The sequence below is a fragment of the Nelumbo lutea genome, chromosome 5, assembly GCF_056320005.1.
Source record: "Nelumbo lutea isolate HS-2025 chromosome 5, American lotus-T2T, whole genome shotgun sequence".
In the NCBI taxonomy this organism is placed as follows: Eukaryota; Viridiplantae; Streptophyta; class Magnoliopsida; order Proteales; family Nelumbonaceae; genus Nelumbo; species Nelumbo lutea.
The window spans coordinates 32,087,221-32,100,200 of NC_142688.1; the positions used below are offsets into that span (position 1 = coordinate 32,087,221).

Sequence of the window (12,980 nt, forward strand, 5' to 3'; positions counted from 1 at the left end):
CAATCAACCAGTATCATAAAAGTGGTAACCAATCAAGGTGGTATTTATAAAAATTCAGTGGGGTTTTGATTGGTCAAAGCTATTCCAGTATCATGTCTTTCTGGCAGCTCAAAACATAGCAATGAACCATGTGAGGAGGCACACCTAGATTCAGGTGAGTTGCAATCTACAAACTGAGCCTTACCTTGAACCTTGGCTTGCTAAGGTGCACCTTCTAAAACACCAATCAAACTCTATGAATTTGATCTCAGATAAGATGTATAAAAGGGTAATAGAATCAACCAAAATCAATGTTCAACCAACCACTGGGGTAAAGGAGATTCCATCTCTGCTGCTGCTTCCCTCGTTTTCTGCTGCATTATCTAACTGGACTCTTTCTCATCCCATTATATTATAGTGGAAGGCAATGCTGATGTAGCATTGAGAAATGTCAAAGCTCCTCATACTCTTTTACAACTCTGCTCTGGAAGCATCATTCTTTGAGTAACCAATAACATCAACATAAGATGCATATGCTCTGATGATTGACTCAAATATCTGAATTCCCTTCAAGTACTCAGCTTTATTTAAGAACTGCACCACAATGAAGATAAAACTTAAGCCTAATTCCCTTTGCATATAAGTGTAGTAAATGTCCGTAGGTGTTTGTAGTCATGGTATTACTATTTTTTCCCTTCACAAGATGATCTATGCAGGTTAATGAATGTTGGACAGAAAAAATAAATAAATAATCAAACATGTCACGACAAGATCACCACTTCTTTCTGATAGCCAGATCACTACTTATCATCAGTAGTGCCTAACACATCTATATTTGTGATAATGCTACAGGTATCTCAAATATGCATATATCATATCATACAGATAAGACCACACTCCATGGAAAGCACATGTATAGCAAATACAAAAAGATAAAATCAAGTAGAACTAACCTCATTGTGGTCATGGAGCAGAATAGGGGTGTTTGCCATGGGAGAGAAGCCAATTGCAGGCAACCCCCGCTCACGGAAATATCGAGCATCTGTTGATGCAGGAAAAATCTCTGGCTCACCCAGCTTTCCATTAGCTTTTTTTACAGCCTCCTCTAGTAGTGCCCACCATGGGTTAGAACTATCAGTAGAAGTGAGGATTGGCTTCCCAAACCTGCATAGAGAATCCTTCTGCTTAAACTGACCAAAAAATAACCATAGTTAGACATTTCAGAAAATAATAAGCCACTTAAAGTTCCATACATGTTATTACTGAGACACCTGCAAAGAAAACTAAGAGCAAGACCTCAACTGGGAGGAAAAAAGCACCTTTTTGTCAGAACACCCAAAGACATGCATAGCATGCAGGAAATGGTTCATCAATTTCTGGACTGAATTTGTTTATAAATATTAGAAGTAACATAAAGCAATAGATTCAAAGATTAGATTAATCTAAATAGAAAGAGATTTTAGCCTCAGAAATATAAGAGGTGGGAGTTGAATGATTGGCCCAAACCAGTTGCTACGCATATACCACATGTAAGCCATCCGCAAGGAAATAGTCTCCCAATATTAATACAAATAATATTGATCAAAAAATATTAATGCAAATATTTCATAATAAACCATCCATTATGTCCTCAAACCATAGTTGCCTAATTTGCAGGCTCACTTGGATACCCTAAATACTCAATTTTCCTCTCATAATCAATAAAATTTAATAGTTAACAATCAAAAAAGTTTTTTTTTATCAGTAGAATCAAAAATAGAATTATGCTAAAGAAATTGCATATATGGTTAATACAAATCTTTCTCTTAAAAATTGGTTAGTTCATTCCCTTTTTACAAACTTAAAGATCAAGGTTCTAATTCCCTATCTTTCAGGTTTTTCATTTGTATTTCTTTGTTTCTTTAAAATACCATATCCTATATAGCTTTTTTTGTTTTTAATTATTATTAATATTTTTGTCTTAAACCTTCAGGTTATTTGATTATGTTTTCTTTTTTGGATTGTATGAACTGACTTGCAAATTGGTACGATTGACTAGGGATCAGTTTGCGAATCAGATTGGTTGGCAGTGATTTAAGTAATTATGCTTCAGATTGTGAAAGTTGTGTATTTGAGGTGCTGTATTCTCCCATCATCATACTACTCCAAAAATTTTGGTTAGTATATCATGGACATTTTTTCAAGTTCTCTTTAATTATGGAGTATGGACTCCCTATCTTGCATTCCTACTCCCAAATCACTGGCTCAAGGCAGAAAATTAAGAACTGACTTAAAACCTTCATTTGCAAATCACTTGTTTACCATCCAAACAGAGTTGACAACATGGATATGCAGTAGTTTCTCTATTACCTCCAAGTTTCAAAATTCATGGCAGAGAATAGCTTTGAAGATGGTTTCTACTCTGTATTTCCCCTTTTCTCTTTTTTTTGCTTATTTTCTTTCTCAATTAAAATTCTTTTTTATAGGTTCTTAATTAAAACTCTTTCTTACATAATATCACAAAATATCATCAGAACATTTACAGGAACAATGAACTACGCAAACTTTTCTTCAGTTGCTATTTGCCAAACTGACTCCTGAAATTAAGTGAAGAATTTATGAGCTTCTGTGTACTTCAAATGTTATATTGCGTGAAGAAGGAGCCCATTCCTCAGCGATTCGTCTCTCCAAGGACTCTTGATCAGCAGTTGGTGGAACCCGGATATCAAAACCTGCTTCTGCTTCGGATGGCTGCAGATTCATAATGAAACCCTGATGGGGAAAGAAAACAGGATACCCAAATAAGACCAAGTAAGAAATGCATACAAACAGTTGGCAACCTGAATCTCAACCTGTTACCGTATTTCATTTATATGTCTTGAGAAAGATAATCTGATGTTCAGATCAATGTTACTACACATGTCATCACCATCATCATCATCTAAGCCTTATCCCAACTATATGGGGTCAGATACTCATGGATTTTTTCAGAAAATGAGAGAAGTTTGGAAGTAATGTTGGAGGTTACTCATATTAGGGTGATACATTGGTTGAAAACCTTGGACTTGTTTGCAGATTTTTCTGTAGATGAGTTGCTAAGAAAGTGGAAGGAAATTGCAGAATCAGTTTCAGCCAAAAAGGCTTCAAGTTCTTGTTGGACCCCTCCACCTCAGGGTTTTACTAAACTGAATTTCAACGGCAGCAGTATGGGCAATCCAGGGCCCTCCAGAATTGGGGGAGTTATAAGAGATGAAAAAGGGAATCCGTTAGCCATGTATTCTGGTCCAATTGGGGTGGGAGATCCCTTGAGGGCTGAGATACTAGTAGTTCTTGAAGAGGTACAAAGGGCTAAAAGGCATGAAAAAATTGATCGTAGTAGGAGATTCTGAAATTGTGGTGAACTGGCTAAAAGAGGACAACTCTAGGCTTTGGAAGTACAGCAATGAAAAGAGAAAATTTAAGTGGCTGGCTAAGGAACTTGAAATTCAATGTACATGGGTAAAGAGAAGGGCAAATTCATTGGTAGATGGTCTAGCTAGGCAAGGGGTGAACAGAAACTCTATGTTTTGGCTGTGTTGTAATTGCTTTTTAATTTGGGTGTACCCTGGTTGTTTTGGGGAGTTAAGATTGTTTAGCTCCCTTGCTATGTAATTTTCTTATTCCATTAATAAAATTCACTGTTATTGATAAAAAAAAAGATAAACAATAAATCACAGCACAGATGAGGATGATGAGATTGACGAGTGGCAAGATACAAAACACTAAATGAATGTTGGATAAATGTAGAAATGAATCCATTCAAGGTAGCTTTAATGCACAAATGGAAACAGGGGACAGTCATCTGAGAAAATTGTAACATACCCATATGAAAACAAAACCAATGAAGGCACCAATGAGGCACAACTCGTCTTAAGTTCAAGGTTTCTAAAAGGGCAAGAGAAGGTAAAAAAGACATGAGTTCAGGTATTGAAAAAGTTTTGACAACTCGATATTTAATAGAATATACCATCCTAGATAAAACGGTGGTAAGACCAAAGATGATGATAATGACTCCAATATAAACCATGTAATTTATAAAGGTGATAAAATTATATCAGCAACCCATAGCAGTAGCTCACACATGGCAAAAATCTAAGGTCTATCACACTTTTTTTTTGCTTTTATGAGGTTTATTAATAATCATCATCATCCATGCCTTATTGGCTTATCCCAAGATTCCCAACTATATGGGGTTGGCTACATGAATCCTGTTTCATCAATCTGTTCGATTTAAAGCCATACCCACTGATAATTTGGAGGCAAGGCAATGCCTAGGCGACAAGGTGCCCTTGGAGGTTTGCCTCACCTAATCGCCAAGCAGTTTTGTACTTTCTATTATAAAATCCTTTTTATTCTTTATTTTTTGAGATTATAATAATAAAATAGACATTATTAAACTAAAATATTCATTTTGTGTGTTTAAATTCAATCAACACAAACATTGCTAAATGCTGTATTGAACCTTCAAAGACTGAAAAACCTGAACCAACAAGTAAGGTAGAACTTAAAATTTTGTCTAATCAACACATCTTCTTTTTCTTTTTCTTCCATATCTTCTACTTTTTATTTTCTTCTTTTCTTATAACAAAAATAAGGGTTCAGTCCCTATATTTTTTCAATTTTCTTTCTTCTTTTTCTTCTCATGAATATGTTGATTTTCTTTACTTTAGAATGAACTTTATACTTAGGAAAATTATGAATAATTATAAAGGAAATATGGTTATGGTATGTAGGGAACTTCCCTAGGATCTATGTTTATTACTTAAAAAAATCCATTGCCTAGGCGATGCCAGGGCGCCCACCTAGGTGACTAGGCAACACAATACCCCCCCTATTGCCTAGCCTTGCCTTGGCTCCTTGAAAACTATTTGCAACTACTCCTAGGTTTCTACAGATGGCTTCATTCTTGATCCTATCTTTTCTAATTTTCCATTCATCCATCTTAGTATTCGCATTTCTGCCACTCATTTTCTGAATATGTTGTTTCTTGGCTACCCACACTCCGCTCCATACAACATAATTGACCTTACAATTGTTTTATAGAATTTTCCTTTTTTTTTATCGGCAACACAGAAATGATTTCAATAATAAAAAAAAGGCATGAGTACAACAAGAGGTTGTAAAAAAAGAAGAAAAGCACAGCTATGGAAAAGCTGGCACAGTGATTTAAACGGTGTGCCTAAGGCGCACAGGCAAGGCGCATTTTGGGGTATGCGCCTCGCCCAGGTCCTAGGCGTACCCCTTTCAAAAGACACGCCTAGTGTGCCTAGGCGTGCGCCTTTTTAAAATTTTGTGCTTTTTGCTTTTTTCTTTTCTTTGAGTCTAACGGCTGGGCCGAGGGCTCCACCCCCGGACCTCGACCACGCCCCTCGAGACAAGCCCGAACAAGTCTATGTTAGGATCTGGAATTCTTATTTCTCACACAAATAGCGAGCAAAGTGAGCAAACCCCCTATTTGCTAATGTTGTTATTCATTCATTGCAATAAAATATCTTCTTAAAAGGCAATGAAAGTTATAAAATCATTATTTTTTATGTGAGAAATAAGAATTCCAAACCCTAACATAGACTTGTTCGGGCTTTGCCTCGAGGGGCGTCATACAAAGGCAACTCATAGAATCAAGAATGCAATATGCTTTACATCACATTAGCAAATTGAAGCAATGCGATTAAGGAAAAAAAAGAGAGTGTGGGTTTTACATGCTTTTATTCTTTTATTTTTAAATTTTCATTTGAATACGCTTTACATGTTATGCTTATGTATTTTAATTTTAAATAATAGGTTTTTTTAAAACATTAATTTTAAAAATTAAGTTTATATTTCTTTCATTTTTTTTTTGACTTTTTTTTTAGCTTTTTTTTTGTAATTTTGCGCCTTGCTTAAAAAGGTGCACACCTCGCCTTGCGCTTTTAAAACAATGAGCTGGCCCCACCTAGATATTACAATTGAGTCCTGTGTAACCACCTGCCAAGCTGTTGGCAGTTCTTCTCACCCACTTAACTCTGATAGTCAAGTCTTTTGCTAACCATTTAAAACACCTGAAGTCATTCCTTAGGTGCCATGTCAGCCCATCTCCTTCCTTCAGGCATTTCACAACAGTTCTCAAATCACCCTCAATGACTAGGTTATCAATGCCCGACTCCTTTGCCTTCTCAACCCCATATACTGCAGCTAACAGTTCTGCTCTTGCCACATCACCCTGTTCAGCAGGCCCTGAGTATAAGGCTATGATGTTTCCTTCCTCATCCCTAATTACCCCCCTCCCCTATGCCTGAGGGGCCCGGGTTACCCAAACAACTCCCATCAAAATTCAGTTTCTTCTAGCCACATAATGGGGGTGACCACATCTCAGCAGGTTTCTGTCTTCTAGAAGATGAACCAACAATAACAGCCCAGGCCCTAAAAAAGTCTTCAACTTTAAAGTCTGAAAACAGTTTCAAACTTTTTGCCCGTTGTGCCACTCTTAAGGTTATGATTTCCACCAAGGCTTCCTTACTCCTTTCTCTTTCTTCAAATATTCTTGAATTTCTTTCCTCCCAAACTGTCCATAGTATTGCTGCTCTCATACATCTCCCAAAATCCTGCCTCTCCTTTTAGTACAGCTAAAAACAGGCGGGATAAACAATCTTTCCAACCTGTCAGGAGACCAAAAGCATCCAAAGAGGGAGAGGAAAACCAATTCCAAATAAGATAACAAGAGGGCAAGAGATAAGGAGATGAAAGGCCACTACATAAATTGCACATAACGCACCAGCTGGGGGACAAACACCAAGTTGGCCTTTTTCTTTGAAGCAAGTCACAGGTATTAATACAACCATGAAACACTTCCCAACAGAAAGCACTGATTTTCGGGGGAATGGGAAAGCACCAAACTTCCTTAACTGGAAAGAAGGAGAAGATGAAGTGGCAACCAAAGAATTGAAGAAAGATTTACAAGAGAACAAACCATCAGAGTTTAGGCCCCAAACCTTGGAATCCATACCCCCTTCACCCAAACACACAGAATTCTTCAGCAAGCCAAGCAACTCAAACATACTAGGAATTTCAGCTTCTCTAAGGTTCCTGTCAAAGCCAATGTTCCAATTCAACCCAGAAGGATGAAGCTGTTGGGTCAAGAAATCAGATATAGGTCTACCCTTAAAACTGGACAAGTCACAAAGAGCAGGAAATCTCTCACCCAAAGGACCATCCCCAATCCAAACATCCTCCCAAAACCTATTTTTTGACCCAAAGCCCAAGTCATACCTGACATGATTTAGAAATGTAGGAAGAATCTCATAGATGGCCTTCCAGGGGGAATCCAAGGTAGCTCTACGAAGACAACTAGCATCCCATCCATTGCTAGATATGCCATGAATGCTTGCAACAACTTTGTTCCATAGCTTGTCATACTCATAAGGGAATCACCAAAGCTATTTGCTAAGTAGAGCCATATTCTTCAGCTTGACACTACCAATTCCCAACCCCCATTCTACCTTTAATTTCACCACCTTGTCCCATCTAACCAAGTGATCCTTCTTCTTTTCCCCTGGCTCCCAGAGAAAGTCCCTCGTAATTTTTCAATTTTCCTCACTATCTCTTGGGGCATCCTAAACACTAGCATACTAGAAGGTTTGCATGGGTGGACTTAATAAGAGTTAATCCCCCCCATCGAAATATAGTTCCTTTTCCATCCAGTCAACTGCTTCTCAATCCTCTCCACCACAGGGGTCCAAAAACTAGTCGATCTAGGGTTGTCACCTAGGGGTAACCCTAAATATCTCAGAGGCCACTCACCCCTCTCACAACCTAAAGCGCGTGCCATGTCCCTTAAATCATCTTCTTCTACATTGGTTCCAGCAATTAAACTCTTAGACCAATTAACCCTCAAGTTAGACAACCTCTCAAAAAGTTTCACCATCAATTGCAAATTTTCCACCCCTGCCCTACAATCACCCTCACAAAATATCAAAATATCATCTACAAACTGCAAGTGAGTAATCAAAATATTGTCTCTCCCAATTGACTAACCTCTAAATAATTGCAAGGAATTTGCTCTAGAGATCAGCTTACTCAACCCTTCAGCTACCAAAGTGAAAAGAAAAGGAAAGAGAGGGTCACCTTGTCTAAGCCCACAAAATCCCTCAAAGAAATCAAACACCACCCCATTAACAATAACAGAGTAATGGCTAGACTATAAGCCACACCTTCTCATGATATCAATTAAGAAATTCCAATCCACTAGGTTGTAGGCTTTCTCCAAATCCAACCTGATTGCCACTCCCTTTTTCTTTAATCTCCTTTAAGCCTTCACACATTCATTCACAATCAAAATCTGATCAATTATCTACCTATCTTGTACAAAGGTCCCTTGAAATTATGAAATAGGTAGGGGAATAACCTTCTTAATCCTCAAAGACAACACCTTTGCTATCACCTTGTAGATATTGGTGATTAGACTAATGGGTCTGAAGTCCAAAGTCCCCCAATCAATGCCTTCAACCACCTATCTTTCGTTTAGTGGCCTTCTATAAATAGACCTAAAATGCTCTGAGAATGCCTTAGCAATCTCTCTTTGGTCTGTAACTTAACACTCCCCCACCAAAAGAGAAGTGATAAAGCTCTTTCTCCTTCTTCCATTTGCAATGACATGGAAGAACCTTGTATTGCCATCCCCTTCCTTGATCCACCTCTCTCTGGACTTTTGCTTCCAACTTATTTCCTCTCTTAGCAAAGTCTCCCTAATGCAATAGGGCTGGAACAAACTATTAGAAGACATGAGAGAGAGAGAGAGAGAATCCCAAGGAATCACTCCAAGAGGGGTCCTAGAATCACTCTAGGGTTTGTAGGAATCACTCCATATGCAATCTTGCTTTAAGAAATCTTCATCCATTCATTCATTAGCTTAAAAGGGAAGAGAATACATCTATTTATAGAGTGATTTGTGTGGCCTGGAATACTGTTCACCATAATTGCAAAAATGCCACTCCTTGTCTTATGCATCAAGAAACACAATAACTTTCTATTTATTAATGCAAATAAACTAAAATTGAAAGGCAAGCCCTACTAAACTAGAGGAACAAGATGTTATAGCCCAGGCCCTCACAGGACTAGTTAAAATGACGAAAATACCCATCTGTCCAAATATACAAAAATACAGAAATTTTAAGAAAATTCCAAATTTGATTCTTCAGCTCCTGCATTACTCCATTAACTCCTTTAAGGACCATCTCAACTCCCTATCACCACCTTCCAAAGAGCCCTCCATTTCTTTCTTGTCAATCTCCTCAATTTGAGATATCAAGTCAGCTTTTCTTTCCTCCAATTTTCTAAACTTCTCCTTATTCCATTCCCTGATCTCCTTTTTCAGAAGTTGCAAATGCTCCCCTCCATTTTGCCCAACTTGCTCTAATTCTTTGGGTGACATCCTCCTAAGCCTCTCCCTTGTTATAAATTATTGAACCGAGCTAGAAACGATCACATTGAGTTATCTCTTGGTCTCTAATCCTAAGTGTATCCCAATTTACACCAGTTATTACTAAACTTACATTTAATATACTTTGTTTTCGTCCTACTTATTTTAAAACCTCTTGTTTCTAGGGCATTTGTACATAAGTTTACTTTTGCACTTAATCCTTCATTAGTTTCATCAATTAAAACAATGTCATCCGCAAACAAAATAGACCATGGAACTTCTTCCTAAATATGTTTAGTCAATTCATCTACGATTAGTACAAATAGATAAGGGCTAAGTGGTGAACCTAGGTGAAATCGTAAAGATCCATCATAACTACAAAATTCGAAGTCTCTCCCACTAATGTTCTAACATTGGTTGTTGCTCCCTCGTATATATCCTTAATTAGGTCTATATACCTATTTTGAACCCCTTTCTTTTCCAAGACCTGCCATATTATCTCTCTAGGGACATTATCATAAGCCCTTTTTAGATCAATAAATACCATATGAAGATATTTCTTCTTCTCTCTGTACACTTAAAACACTTTATAAGTAATTAAGCCTTCAAAATATCATTGTTCATTGCCAGCACTATTCATCACTTTGCATGGGCTCTGTATATGAAAGCTAGGCAATCTCCATGTGCAAAGAAGAATACTGCCTGGCCTATTAAATTTACAACATTGGGTGAAAGGGGCCAAAATAGGTGATCCTAGGTTTAATCATCCTCAATAGGCCTAGAATTATCATTTGGAAACAGCCTCTCTGTATGTGCAGGGTAAGGTTGTGCACATCTGTCCCTCCCTAGACCCCACATTGGTAGGAGACTCGTGCACTGGGTTGCCCTTTTAATAAGCCTAGTATTATTATCTTTTGCATCTCGTCAAGTCTAGAGAAAATATAGTGCATTAATCTTGTAGAACATAAAAAATGGTTCAAAATTGGCATGGCAGAATCAGAAATGTGCCATACATTCAGCAAAGGTAGAATTAGACTGAATGGTCGGTGGGACCAGTTGTGCATACCCAGCTAGGCCCATTTTAGTTCATATGGAAATCTAATGAGCTTTTAATGTGGGATTGGTGCGTGATCACCCTACTAGCAATTCCACGAATTAGATTAACCCCTAAAATCATTAGAACCCATTTCAAGTGAAAGGGTAAAACCAAAGCAACACCAAAGCATGTTTGTTCAAGAACTTACAGTTGAAGATGGCATGCCAGCTTTCAAGAAGACCATATTAACAGAAATGACCTCGCCCTCTGCCTTCAAGCCTGCCTTAACCAAATCAAATTGCGCATCCCGGAACTTCCAAATGCTCTCAATACTCTTCAGCAGGTTCTCCATTGCACTATTGTCGTAAAGCTTCGACCCATGGCCAGGTACTCCAGTAGCCTTGATAACAAGCCACCATGGACACCTCTCTGCAAAGAAAACCCTGTAGTTCTCGTTCGTCGAAGCCAACCCTGTACAAAGCATCACCGACATTCATTTTGAAGCACCGCCAACAACGGCAACTAATAATGTAAGCATCACCGAGCATACCTTCATCAAGGACGATCCCGACATTCATTTTATCGAACACCTCCTGACTGGGCGAACTTCTCTGCGCCATCCCGACCGCCGATTTCCTCATCAGGAACAAAAGACAAATAAACAGATCGAACCGGCTCAAAACCCGAAGCCTTCAATCGACGAATGGCCTCCAAGTATTGCAACCCAACACATTTCATGTCCTGGGACCCTCTTGCGTATATATTGCCACCCTCGTCCACATGGGCGTCGAAAGGAGGGTGAACCCATTTGTGGTGCTCGGCGGGAACGACGTCGGTGTGGAAGTTGAGCAGGATTGAAGGGAGGGAAGGGTCTGAACCAGGCCATTTTAGGAGGACTACGGGCTTGCCCTCGACGAATTCTATGGTTTGTGATGCGAGGGATAAGGATTTGGCTTGAGAGAGGATGAATTCTGCTGCCGCGGCGTAGTCTGGGTTGGGGTGGGCTGTGTTGATTTGAAGGTATCGTTGGAGTCTGGCGATTGTCGCTGATGGGTCGTGTGCAGCGGAAACGACAAGTGAAGGTTGAGCTTCCTGCACCTGTGACTGTCGAGCAAGTAGTGGTAAACCATTTTAATCGACCCTTGAGCTTCCGTGGCCGGAGTGTGGTAGCTACCCATGGCAACTGTGGCCAATAGGACAAAGTAAACCCAAGAACAAAAGAACCTAGATATTCAAGCTAAATGGAGAAAAGAAGGGAAATGAAAAAAAAAAAAAACGAGACCTCAGGCTTAGAGCGGAGGAGAGGTGTGAACCTGCAACAAACCGAACTATCATTAAAAATATGGAAGCGACAAACGAGACCGTTACATACACACCCACGTCAAACGATACCTTAGAGAGAAGGGGAGGTCAGAGGTGAACCTGCAATAGCCAACCCTGAACTGCCATCACCAAATCGACGAGGCTTGCTTACTTGGCTCTCTTGTCTCTGCGTCTTCTGTAAAGCGTATAACAGTAGTCCAAGTAAGCAAGAGATAAATAACGAGGAGGAATGTCTCTGGACGAGACGAGTCGTGGACACTGGACAGTCGACACTCGACACGGTGGAGATAGGGGGCATGGAAACAAGCGTCGTAGGATGCATCCGGCCCACATCACCCGTGGGTTAAAGTTAGACCGGAGTCACCCGACTATAAACGCTCCTCCGTTGTTATACTACCACCGGTAGCCGCCCTGCTTCCACTTCCACATCTACATTTTGCAACTACAACGCCGGTGCCACCGATTTCACGGACGCCATGTTCTTCCACCACTGTTGAGAGATAACCGTCGTAGCAACTACTACTACATTCGAACGGGTATAACTATTGCGCTTTGCGCATTCCCCGTTCTTTCTTCGTTTGGTACTCTTGCAAAGGTTTTGTTCTCTCTGGGACACTGCTTCTTGAACGAGCTGGGATTGCCGGACCAGCTCCGAGCCCCAACATCAACGTAAACATGGCTATGCTTGAAGCTTATGTCGACTATGGAAGGGAGGCACTTTTTGTTGTATATGTTCCTCTTCAAAGTCAGCTAACTCTTTAAAGGCTCCTCTGTTATCAATGGGTCTGCCTTCCAAATCAGTTCATGTAAGTAGGTAGGAACAGACTACAAAGGACTCATTAACGTCCATTATGTGAGCTAGAAGAAAAGATGGGTTTTACGTTTGTTCATCAAAATCCCTTCTACAAAATCTAATTCTACTTGGTTTGGATTGTAAATGGTAGATGGATTTATTGTTTCTTTTGCAAAGAAAACATATATGGGGTTGGTAAAACCCAATTTAGCTCTATGATACAAAAACCACTCAGACATAGATCTGTCACTGTATAAAAAATCCCTTTCAACCCATACTTTGCAAGACTAATAATCTGTATTGAAGAAACCTCCCCTATTGAAACTAAACACAAGTGCATGATGAAGTTCTTTAAACTAATCACTTGGAAATGTTTTTTATTTCTTTTCTGTCATGTTCATTTAGGCCGTGTTTGGTTGCAGTGCAATTTCATTTGC

General features: G+C 39.2%; 1 pseudogene across 1 annotated transcript; it reads right to left on the reverse strand.

Annotated features, from left to right (window-relative positions):
• Nucleotides 1-125: 125 nt before the first annotated feature.
• LOC148851491 (uncharacterized) lies at nucleotides 126-11,302 on the reverse strand (annotated as a pseudogene). Its single transcript, XR_016099771.1, has 5 exons — nucleotides 10,978-11,302; nucleotides 10,636-10,898; nucleotides 2,593-2,730; nucleotides 933-1,169; nucleotides 126-573 (listed from the first exon to the last, which is right to left on the reverse strand). The product of XR_016099771.1 is annotated as an uncharacterized LOC148851491 (transcript).
• Nucleotides 11,303-12,980: the final 1,678 nt, after the last annotated feature.